Source organism: Hoplias malabaricus, chromosome 4, assembly GCF_029633855.1.
Source record: "Hoplias malabaricus isolate fHopMal1 chromosome 4, fHopMal1.hap1, whole genome shotgun sequence".
In the NCBI taxonomy this organism is placed as follows: domain Eukaryota; kingdom Metazoa; phylum Chordata; class Actinopteri; order Characiformes; family Erythrinidae; genus Hoplias; species Hoplias malabaricus.
Window position 1 is genome coordinate 64,906,024 of NC_089803.1, and position 13,517 is coordinate 64,919,540.

Here is a 13,517-nt window from a genome sequence, read left to right on the forward strand (position 1 = left end):
ACCACACTCCTCACAGACAGTCACCTGGAGGAAACCCACGGGAGCTGTGGGACTGCGACACCTACCTGCTGCACCACCCTAATTTAACAAACAAGGAAAATGTATTCATATTCACCTCTCATTCCGGAGACGAGAATGTAATGTACTGTTAGGAAAGACTTTTTTTTCTAACAGTGTAAACTATGTAAAGTCTATTTTATAAAACTGCACAGACTGACCTTATTTACAGATTTAAGCTAAACAGAACTGCATTATCACCTGCTTTTAAATCACACTTTCAATTACTTTCCCCCCTTCTGTGGGCTGCTGGAGTGCAGCTGTGTGTTGTAAAATGTGGAATGATACTAAATTATAGTAAAGAAAAAGGGGATCACATTTAATCCAGATGGTTGTCTCATTTTTTTCAACTATAATCATAACTGTTTGCTTAATGGTTCACAGTAGGTCATACCGCACCCTAAAACACATCAACTGGTCTATTCTGCATTACTTATGACATGGTTGACGTTTTAATGGTTTGTTTAGTTGTGTTTTCAATGGTTTAATGAAGGCTATTTTAGTGACTATTGACTTTCTGTGTGCGTTAGCAAGATTGGCCCCAAAACTCAAGGTTAAACATACAGACGCCAAATGGGGTAAGTGGAAAATCATGTAAAATTTGTTGAACAGTTTGAGAGTTAGTAACATTTCAAACTATGTATTTGTAACTATATTAGCTACTAGATTTGTTGTAACTGCTGTATATTCACTAGAATTTACTGGTAGATGTCAGTGACGTACAGAAATGGGTTAATTTCCCAAACTGCACCCCGGTTTTTAGTCAACAGTGTGCTCTCACAAAGCTACCAAGCTGGGAGGGTGAAGGCTAGCATATGTTTCCACTGAAAAAGCCTGCCACATCTACTGCTTTTTGAACTGCTGCCAGCACAATGTTTCCAGACAGCTCAACACACTTGGAGGAGATGGGACTTTAGCTACCAGATGCTAGCGATGGGGGCCTCCTGGCCATGGATGGCAGTGGCATCACTGAGGATACTTGTGATTTCCTGATTAAAGGCCAAAGATTTGACAGTTGCACAGTTAGGGATCCCTTTAGGAATGTCTTTGGATATGGATTTTGATGTGAACTTGTTTATAAATATGAAACCAATAAAAGTACTAAGCTGGCGTCAGCGTCAGCTTCTGCTTATTGTGTTCAGCACAAAAATATCAGTCTAAAATGTTGTGACCCTCCATCCGACACCCTTGCTTTTGCTTGTGAATGCGCTGTGTCAGCCTAAAGGGCAGGGGGCAGAACAATCGTGGCCCAAGTTCAAGTCTGCAGACCTAATGGACTGAGAATTAGATTTAGCACAAAGGCATTTAAGATCACATTGCTACTAACATGTAACGTGCTTCACGTTACAGGGCAGCTGAAGGTGTTGCAGGGCATGACACTCTGCTGCCATTTGTGTATGTGTGTGCATATGGGATACACATGGAATGAAGGAGCACGTGGTGTGACAGCATGTGTGTGTGTGTATGTGGGGGGGGATCTTATGACCGGAGATCTTTACTTACACCAGCAGAGGAGATACTGCATTTCTATAAAAGCTTCACCAGTGATTGGAGCCTGGGTCCAGTGGCAGTGTATGTGTGTATGTGGGTGGGAGTGTGTGGGTGTGGCTTAATGACAGACTGAGAGTGACATTGAAAGGCAGAGAGTTTGGCATGTGTGGAACTCTCAAACGGAGCTGATGGCATATATGGGTCACAGAACGGAACTTGATTTATAAGAACTCCCTCAGCGCTCCCATCGATTCTTCAGTCAGATGAATCTGTTTATGAAAACTGGTGACATTACAGCTGATTGTAGCCTTGACTTTGTTTCAGACGCACTAACTGCAGCCACATGTCGGCTGCGCGCTGTCTCCATGTGCACCACAATGGCCAATAACTGATACACTAAGAAGAAACAGAGCACGCACACAGTTTCCAGGCCTCAGAGAGGAGCATTAACTAGTTACATGTACTTCAACTGTAATACTGTGGTGTCTGTCACCACGGATATTGAGCAGCACACAGTGGGCTCCCATGATACTGCCAGTGTTTTTATGTCTTAACTGTCGTTAACATGTGGTGTTGTATTTATGCACTATTAGTTCTCAATAACTTACACGATGCTTGAACATCTGCAGTAGGTAATCAGTGAGGAAATCTGTACTGCTTTACACTTCATCACCTACATTTTTAATGTTTATCATTTAAGCTCAGATAAAGTGTGTCAAAGTGAAGGAAGGAATGCTGAACACACTTCAGCTCCTCTGATGACAGATGCAGGATGTATTAAGAGGTTACAGAGTCACATGTTATTGTCATTCCTTCTCACCGCAGATGCGTTGAGTGAAGAATGTATAATCATTACTCAGAATCTCAGCGCTACATTTACCTCAGAAGAGTAGCAGGCAGTCAATAAATAGAATAAACACTTACAAAAGACAATGTAAACACGGTACAAAACATATTGTATATACAGTAACTGTGGTTAAGTTCCTTCTTTCTAAGTTTATACTCCTCTTGCCTTCAGAGGAGCTGGTGGGTGGTGGATCACTCTGCTGTTGTGGATGTATTGAGTTTGTCAGCTGTGTGGGCTGTTTGGAGGAGAAGCCTGCAGATCAGCGGTGATGTCTCCAACTGCTTTGCAGCTGAAGTGTCTCTTCAATCCACTGAGTTTGGAATGGTGTTGTAGGGAATGTAAACAGGACTTCAGGCGGCCAAACGCTTTCACATACATACTGTATATACTGGTGCTGAATTATATTTAAAGATGTAATCAGCTGTGCATTGCTTGGAGTTGCTGAATTAGTGAGGTCCAGCAGGCACTTGACTTTTTAATATATGGGGTTATTTGCTCCCAAAACCGGGGATCAGTTGTGAGCCGCTTTGGTTTATGACTCTAAAATTCATTGTGTTTAATGCAACATATGCACCTGGAAAGAAAAGACTACAACGGTGTCATTTCCCAAAAATTGGAAGCATTTAAAGTAACGAAAAGGTGTCATGTAATCAGTGGTTTTTTATGTAATCAGCTGACTCAAGCAACAACAAGAATTGGACTTCTTTAAGAAGTCGTTATGGAGCAGGGAGTAGGGTGGATTTGGCAAGTTTTGCAAACTCATGCAACTGAAGTACACAAAAACAGATGACCGTCTACTTGGAAACAACGCAGTAGTGTGTCATTCTCAACGTAAGGCTATTTCAACAGAGAGCTGAGTACAAGCCACCTCTCCTCTCCAGATTCAAATACAGGGTGAACTTTGGCTGTCCCCCATGGCACACTCATGCAGAGGGCTTAGGTTAGAACAGGACATATTGCCTACTTTCTTTTTTTCTGCCCTTTGTTTTCTTACATTTTTAACAGTGTCTCTCATGGAAGGATTTCTCTTTCAGCCAACTCTGTAGTCTATCTAGTGGTCTATTTTTGTGTATTACCTCATGTACTGAGCTGCTCAGCAATGTCTGGCCACTAAGACTTTAAGACTGGGAAAAGGATGTGTTCAATGCTGGGAAATACAGATTAACAATCTTATAGTTACCTTGAAAGAGGTACACAGTGGCGCAGCAGGTAGTGTCGCAGTCACACAGCTCCAGGGACCTGGAGGTTGTGGGTTCGATTCCCGCTCCGGGTGACTGTCTGTGAGGAGTGTGGTGTGTTCTCCCTGTGTCTGCGTGGGTTTCTTCCGGGTGCTCCGGTTTCCTCCCACAGTCCAAAAAAACACACGTTGGTAGATGGATTGGTGACTCAAAAGTGTTCGTGTGTGTTGCCCTGTGTGTGGCGCCCCCTCCAGGGTGTATTCCTGCCTTGCGCCCAATGATTCCAGGTAGGCTCTGGACCCACCGCGACCCTGAACTGGATAAGCACTTACAGATAATGAATGAATGAAAGGGACATTGACAAATCCTAGGCTCAGTCAAACCACTTCATTTTGAAAAGTTACCAGTTTGGTGCCACTTGAGGAAAACATCAACTGCCCAGATCTGTCACATCTGCTGACAGCCGCCCATGAATGTGATGAAGGGAAGTGAGGGAACATCCTATCCCTCCACGCAAGAAAGCCAATTGTGCTCTCTTGAACTCCTGGCCTCAGATATCTTGGTATCAGGGACAGAACTGTGACCTCCCGATGACAGAGCCACTGCTTTAAACTCCATTCCACTCAGGAGCAGCTTTTCTAATACTGCGTATTTGTGACAGATCAAGTTTCGGGGCAAAGATTCACGTCAATAAATCATTATCTCGAATAGTCTTGAACTATGGTGGAAGCAACATAAATCTCAGATACACCGCAACAAAGAGGGCACATCATAGTCTGAGGGTAAAAAGGGCAGCCCCCTGGGTGCACATACCCAATTCCCAGACTCTGTGGTGAGTGTAGAATGTGAAATGTATGCCATCTTAAAAAGAATAGGTTTAAAGTGTGACAGACGAGGAAATCCAACTTCAGGAGATTCTTCATACTCCCCTCACGGTAACTCAAATGATTGTCATGCGGAAACTTGATGAATAGGGCTAGAGGACACAAAGGTATTAGAAGCTGGAAGTTGGGCTTATTGTTGGTACAGACAGCTGATGCTGAACTTGATCCATTGACTTTGGGGCTAAAGACTTCTGAGAGGGATATAGACAGCTGGTAGTGGCTCTGGTCCAATGAGCATACATTTAATGATCTTCTACAGACATGTAGATAGACTCGCAGACATGTGGACTTAACTTTATGAGAATGTTGTTCTCCACTATTAGGAACTATTTGGCTGGGAGTGTATTAGAGCACAGCTGACCTAAGTTTCTCTCGCTCTCTGCGGGTAGGACGGCCTTCCCTCAGCCCTTTTATGCAGCACATTGCTAGTTATTTAACAGAACAGGGCAATTAGTGTTCTCCTCCAAGCATCTTGAGGTGTCCAGTGGTGTTGTGTTACATGGTTGGCGGCTTCACGTGTCTACGAAAAAACCTGCTGGCATTTCCTCTCACCTTGTTGAAATGTACTTATCAAAAGTGCTGTGAATTTCTGGGATCCAAAATATTTCAGTCCTAAGTAATGATTAAATCTGATTGCCAACAGTTCATCAAGTGGGGATTGTGGCTGCATTAACTGGCAACATTTCACACACAGTCTCACACTTCCAGAGCTGATCTCATCAGAGACTTCAGGATGTTCATGTACGACTTCACTGAATACATTCCTGATAGCATGCTGCAACTAGAGGCCATGAACTGTTCTGAGACACCTTAATGTGGGGCTGTGTATTATTACATCTAGCATTTACTTCTATACAGACTGGTGTATACACCCAGACCTTTCTTCTATAAACATCTACCAAAGCCTCAGTGAATACATGCCTTAAACAGATACATTATGGAAGAAAGAAATATTTACACTATGTCATAGGTTTAAGAAATAGAATTAATACATATGACAATGAGAGTGTATGGCCATGCAGACACACACACACGTGTATAACACACACACAGACACATGTATAACACACACACAAAGATACATGTATAACACACACACACAAACACACACACACACACACACACACACACACACACACACACACACACACACACATTTCACCATTTGCTCTGCAAAGCCATGGTAGTCAAAGGTAAATAATTTTAACAACATGAAAAGGATGATTATAATGGGAATGTATGGAATGTCTTAATCTGGTTTCTTAGCAACTCTCCAGGCTAATCACACCATATAGTGCACACACACACACACACACACACACACACACAGAGAGAGTGAAAGAGAGAGAGAGAGAGAGAGAGAGAGAGAGAGAGAGAGAGAGAGAGAGAGAGAGAGACTAATCATTCAATACCAATATCTACCCTCGCTAGTCATCCACTCTTAACTAAATTCTAAATTAAATTCTGAATTCTATTAAATTAGAGCAATCTGACCTTAATTTAAATCTGAAAAAGAGTAGAGGCAGCAAATATTCACTGTGTGGCCAATTGTTTGTGTAGACCTGCTATATCAACAATTTGTCTGAAATGAAGGCTATAAATAGCTAGTTTGTCCTCCTTTGCTGCAGTAACAGCTTCAAATCTGCTGTGAAATCTTTAAATGTCGGAAGGATTCTGTGAGGATTTGATGATATTTAGCCACAGCGATATTAGTCAGACCACGCACTGTGGGATAACAAGATCTGCATCGTAAATGCCCTTGAACTCATTCAGAAAGTATGTGCAATCCTGGAGGCTTTTACCCCCCTAGCCGACACTTGGCATTGAGCATAGTGACCTTTGGCTCAGCTGCTGCAGATGGCCTCATTCCTTTTCATGCATTTCTAGAATGGTTGAATGAGTTTTGGGTTCAGATCTAAATGGACGTGGCAGCATGAGTGCACATTTAATTAAGTGAGTTCGCTCATTTTAAGAAACAAAACTAAGCTTAGTATGGAGATGTGCTCTAAATAAAGAGAGGAGCAAACGGAATGTAACAAATGTCATGCTTGTGGTTTCTGGTCTGGTACATTTGTCTGTCATAACTTACATTTAATGTGAAATCTTTTCTGCTTTTGGACTCTTTTGAGTGGCAACATTTTTGAATGTCCACCTCCGTGCCAGAAACACGTGTTTTCAATATAGTGAATACTGCCTTCAGTTTAGCTTCATTGCCTTTTCACGTGAGCAGACGCATTACTGTTGCTGTTTGCAGTGACCTTAGGCAGAACACAGAGGAAATGCACATGGCAAAACTTTGAGTACCCTTGGTCAGATTATAAATGACATGTTTTGTGAAAACAGACATAGTGTTAAATGCTGTAATGTTATGCATCGTTGCTGTTTATTTGTTCAGTTTAACACACTGAGGGACATGAAGTATGAAATTCTGCTTTTGTAAAAGTTACTCATATATTTCATAATTTATATAAATTTATTTCAACTCAAAAACACCACTTGAAATTGGGGACAATCTTTGCCGGAAAACAAATTAATATTATAATATATTTTATTGACGTAACACATTCCAAAAATTAATTCATTCATTCATTGTCTGTAGGCGCTTATTTAGTTCAGGGTCGCGGTGCACCCTGGAGGGGGCGCCAGTCCTTCACAGGGCAACACACACACACCTACGGACAATTTTGAGTCGCCAATCCACCTACCAATGTGTGTTTTTGGACTGTGGGAGGAAACTGGAGCACCTGGAGGAAACCCACGCGGACACAGAGAGAACACACCAACTCCTCACTGACAGTCACCCGGAGGAAACCCACGCAGACACATGGAGAACACACCAACTCCTTACAGACAGTCACCCAGAGGAAACCCTCGCAGACCCATGGAAAACACACCAAACTCCTCACAGACTGTCACCCGGAGGAGACCCACACAGACACAAGGAGAACACACCAACTACTCACAGACAGTCACCCGGAGGAAACCCACGCAGACACATGGAGAACACACCAACTCCTTACAGACAGTCACCCAGAGGAAACCCTCGCAGACCCATGGAAAACACACCAAACTCCTCACAGACTGTCACCCGGAGGAGACCCACACAGACACAAGGAGAACACACCAACTCCTCACAGACAGTCACCCGGAATCAAACCCACAACCTCCAGACCTCTGGAGCTGTGTGACTGCGACACCTACCTGCTGCACCACCGTGCCTCCCCTATGCATAGGAAAATGCAGCCGTAGACGTCCCTAGGTGGGCTCGAACCACCAACCTTTCGGTAATGGCCCAAACAGAGACGCCATTCCAAAGATAATAAACATAATATCAAAAGACAAACAAGAACAAAACAATACAAAAAAATACAGGTGAGAGCTCATAGACAGTGAATGAGCAGCAGAGAGCAACAGGGTGAAAACTGGCATTTAACATTGAAAGTCACTGTGAATACTAGCATTTGCAGAGGGCTGGCTGCTTGAAATGGGTCCCCTATTAGACACCAGCAGCAGAGTCAGCAGGCCGCAAGCCACATTCACTGTTAATGAGGATACGATCTTCCTTGACAATACCAGCCGCGGCCAGAGGCAGAGGCAACAGACCATCAACTGCAGAGCAGCGATAAAGTAGAACTCCACTGGCCAAAATCAGCAGTAACTTATTGCAATGTTATCAAGCAGCAGGCTGCCCTGGTCAGCAGAGGAAATATCAAGCAGGTAACAGCACACAGCAAAGAAAAAAACAGGCCCCCCATGTCATATCTCAGCAGCAGAGAATGCAAACTCACCACATCCAGATACCCTCACAAATGGCCATAAATGAAACAAAACATCCATGTTTAACACCGTTGCATTAACAGATCTGATGCGTCTTATTCACACCAAATTGTGGAATCACGTTTGTGTCTGCGCTCTCGGGTCGGTAGCATTGACCGAGCTAGTGTGTGATTAAGAAGTGGGGTTGAAAACTGAGAGATTAAGAATGTCATGACAATGTCTGAAACGTTAGAGCACATTTTGTAAGGATATCTGCTGATGAGGAAGGGCAAGAGTCAACAAACGCCAACGACTGCATCAGGAATTTCTTTTTCCTTTGGCATCAGAAATACCTCGGTTATGAGGGGCAGAGAGGAGAGGCTGGAATGAGGAGAATAAGGCATGGTTCGTGTTATCCTGTTTTTGTGTCACCAGCTGATTTCACAGTAAATAGAACACAAAGGCATGAACTATGCCCTCATTTTTACACTTTTTATTCAAAGTTCTTAAGCCCAGTGATACATTGCTGAAGCACACGCAACACTCTGTGTTCACTGACTCCGCAGAAGAGTGGACAGCCATGTGATAGTGAAGCAAACATCACAAAGAAACAAGGTCTGCATTTGTCACAAATTATGTGTCTTATATACGACACACACAACTATTTTAATCCCCCTAAACTTTTCTCTGGCTGACTTTGAAACTACAGGTTGATTAACATTTAAAAAAAGACGTTTATGTTTACGTTTCTCTTGTATTTATTAGCAATTCTATGGAAAGAACACACACGCAGCAAGAACTGGCAAGACCCTGGACATCCATCCTCACTCTTTCAAAATCCTTGATTGGTTTTGTTTTGATTGAAACATTTCTATGTTAATTTTTTATTTTTTGAGGTTGTTTATGTTTGAGATTATTAGTGCTCTGCTGGAAGGACTCAGTGGCAGCTTCCTGGCTGAGACAAACAGGCATTAGACTGAAATTTTCTGGAGGAATTCACCTTGATCTTAACACAAGTCTCTGAAACAATCTCCGCAAAATGAATGATCTGAAACAGCCCCTTTACACTCCAAGCTCATAGAAGGCTTTCATGTTCTAGAAGAACTACACTTTATGTTCAAACATTTGCAGATACCATAGTGGGCATGGCGAACCTACAACGATCAGCCATAACATTAAAAGGGGCAAACAAAGCATGCAGCGCAACTAGTAGACTACAGTCTGCAATTGTAGAGCTACTAAGTGCTCCTGTTTGGTCAGTGGAGCTGAGAGAGTGGACAGTGAGTGCAGAAACAAGGAGGTGGTCATGTTGTTATAGCTGGTTGGTGTATGCAGCTACTCCAAATCACAGCATTTCCTTCCACACGTCTCTGTGGAGGGTTCGATTCCCAGCTCAGGCAAAATCATGAAACTGTGAGTCCTTGGGCATGGCTCCTATTACTGCATTTGCATACCACTGTTACACGATTCAAATATTGTGTCACTCTGGATAAGAGTGTCTGCCAAATCCCATAAATGTAAAGACTTGTAAATGTAAAATCTTGGCTGACGGAGCTTTAAGATTTAAGCCCCAGACTGAGAGGTAGAGAGAGTGAAAAATAAGAATAGAACACATGCAGTAACCTTGTTATTGTGATGTCTAGACAAAAATATAAACCTTTACAAGCTGCGTTTTCAAGGCTATATTCTAACACCCACCAACACTGACGACTTTAAAAGTGTAGCAGCCCAGGACCAGCGTAACGTAATCCTTTGTTGAAAACAATTAGTTTGAGATATGCCCAAAACTCACCACGTAGGTAAAGTTTAATTGTATCACATTAATTCATATAAACTAACCTACATCTTCCAGACTAAATGTCTGAGAACATTAGAAAACACTTTTAAAAATTGAGATATTTGAGACATGTTTTTAAAGGAATAGGTTTGGCCTCCTGAGCTCCCCTACCTGTTGCTGAGTGTAATTTACGTTTATAGCACTGTCATGAAATCAAGTGTCACTTCCACCCACCTCTCTCTCTCTCTCTCTCTCTCTCTCTCTCTCTCTCTCTCTTACCCACTCACTTACCCACCCTTCTGAGACAAGGGATAATCACATCGGTTACAAATGGCTCTCGGGGCTTCAGCTGACAAATACACTTGAGGCTTCTAGTTATACACTCACTTCCTACCTCATGTTGAGCCTAGGGAATGTGTGTAATCAAATAAAATCATGTTGACTACATGATGAAACCCATATATCACTCGTATTATATTAGGGTGACCAGACGTCCTCTTTGACCCGGACATGTCCTCTTTCTTAAACTTAAGAAAAATGTCCGGGCGGAATTTCACAAACGTCCGGGATTTTGTTTTTCTAGAGCTTACATAGAACTTCGAGAAATGTTCACAAACTAGTCCCGCCCTCCCTTACTCCGATTGGTTCGCTTGAGTGAGAAGGGGGCGTGGTGAAGTAGCCTAAAATCTTCTGATTGGACGGTCTGACTGTAGAGCTACCGTTATTGGTCGAAAACCTTCTCTGTAAACATTTAATTGGTCAGTCTGCACGTCAGTGGTCCTTGTTTACGTCAGGCAAAGCTCATGTATCTACCCTCACCTCGAGCATCTATGCCGAAACGTAAAACGTAAATGCCCCACGAGACGTGTTCTCTTTTTCACTATCTCAGATCTGGTCACCCTATATTATACTTATTACAGCCATAAAATGTAACTTTGATGGTACTCTGGCTATTAAGACAAAAAAGCACTTATTGCCAGAATCAATGTCTATGGCTGTAACTCTCAAAAACTTGGGACCCATGATTTCAAGTAGTCTTCATACCATTGCGACCCTGATCAGTATGAGGTGATTACATGAATGCTTGGGATGAATGATTGATGATTGATTTGCTTATAGTTTTAGCTTTAATTCTTTATAGTTTAGTATTATTTATTCTGATATATCTATATCTATATTTTTTTTATTTTGTTTTATTCTATTTCTATTTTCTATTTAGTATTTTCTTAGCTATTATTTTTGTTAACGTGTGTGGATGTTGTCAATGCATTTCACTGCAGGTTGTACAGTGTAGAACTATGTATGCCACAAATAAACTTTCATTTGATTTGATTCTCTCTCTCTCTCTCTCTCTCTCTCTCTCACTCTCTCTCTGTTCAGAAGTGAACCAGTGATAAAGTGTGGCAAGGTTCACAGATACTGTTTTACAAGCCGTAATTGGATGGCAAGAAATGAAAGGAGATTGTGTCATTTTTTCTTCATTGGATAAAATGTCAATATGTGAGATATCAGTGTTGTAATTTGATTAATGCATTATTTATTTTGTTGTGAACTGTGACTAATACGGCTAGGTTTTTGATTTTATGCCAGAGTTGTACAAAAAAACTTGTCATTGGTCTGAATTCCCTATAAATCTGGTCCTCTGTCCATTGCTGATCAAATACGTATTTTCTGCAACCATAAAATGGGGGATTTCCATGTTAAAAGTTTTGTCTTGTAAAAAGTTTTTATGTCTAATGTATGAATGTGTTAGTGTGTGTCGCCCTGCGAAGGTCTGGCGCCCCCTCCAGGGTGTGTTCCTGCCTTGCACCCACTGTTGCCAGGTAGGCTTTCGACCCACCGCGACCCTGAAGTGGATAAGTGGTTACAGACTATGAATGGATTAATGTCTAAAGTATGTCTCTGTAGTCATCCATTTTGTGGTTTTAAACATCTTTTTACTCATTGGGATGTTTATCTTTTATTTTTAAGTTAAAGCTCCCTCGTATACCTTCCACTCTCTTCTCATTCCAAAGACCCACACTGGTGTTTTTTGTTTTTTATTTTCTTTTGTTTTGTCACAAAATTGGTGCCATTCATTGTGAATCAGTTGATTCCTGACCGTTCATTATGTGTTGTACGACAATTTACCTCCTGACGTCCGAACCAATGGAAGAGCTCGCTTCGCTGTATGCACCTAGATACTACAGGAAACAAAATGTGACTGCATACTTTTCATTGTTTACTATAAGAGTTTAACTATGTAAGCTTGAATACTACTGAATTAAAATAAAACACAAACTTAAAGACAAAGTGGGCTTGCAAATGACTATTAAAAAAAAACAATTAAAACCTGTGTGTTTCTGCAGCATAGATATTGTTGTTAAATACAGCTGCTGTAACTTTACAAGGGAATCCAAAGCATTCTAAATTTTAAGGATGGTTTCCGAGAGAGGGATTAAGCCTAGTTTTGGACTGTATCCTCCTTTTAATGCAAAGTCACTATTTAAACTATTTCACTATTTTAAACTAATTCAAGTTTCTATTTAAAGGGCAATGGCGATGTGATGAGAGAAAGTTACTCGACTTCTAAGTGTTGTTCATTAGTATTCCTTATTATTCCCCTCACTGAGCTGAGCCTGATAGCTGCTCTTGGTGAGGGAGTGCTGTAAAAGGAGCACTGCAGGGAAGGGTTATTATAAAGGCCATTAAAACAACATTAAAGAATTTATGTGGAAGACTGTAGGCTGTAGCTTCAGAAGAAACTCCAACACTAATCCAGACAAACTTCTCTCAAAGGAGGTTATTAAAATAGCATTTTTCTGATTTAAATCCAACTGTTTCGTTTTTAAAATCTTTCAACAGTCACAGCTGAACTACTCTGACTGCATTGTCAAATAAACATCGGTGTCTGGAACACAAACCTTAATATTTCCGTTAATGACCCATCAATGTTCAATTTGTCCACTTTTTACTACTTTGAACAAAACTTCAATGCATTCCCTCAGTCTTTAAACCAATGAGTTAAAGCTGTGTCAACAAAAGCTTTTGTTATTATCCACTATTAGCTCTGTCTCCTGCAATCACACTATCCTACCATCCTGGAAGTCTTAAAGCAGTATCTGCTTCCTTCAAGACCCATGAAACCAGCCACTGCTTCTTTTCAAACCGATGCCAATGCCTTTAAACAGCTCAGCACACTTGGAGGAGAACACTAATGGCTCAGTTTTGTTTTACTAGCTAACAGAAGCCACTGGCTAGCATTACTCCCAATGATGAGGAGAAGTCCCTCAGGAGAGAACAAGGCTGATGGTGAACTCCTGGGGAGATTTTCCAATGATAGCTCAGTTTACTTCGTCTGCATTTTGTCACGTTTTAAACTCAGCAGTTAATAGAAATAAGTGCTAAAATATGCAGATGAATGTCATATTTAAGCCTGTTCTCTGTGAGAATGTGTTGAGTATTTTTCTTTTATAAAATCAACAAATCATGTTGTTACACAAGAGCTGGACAAAATTTTGAACACAACAGTAAATTAAAGTCAGGCA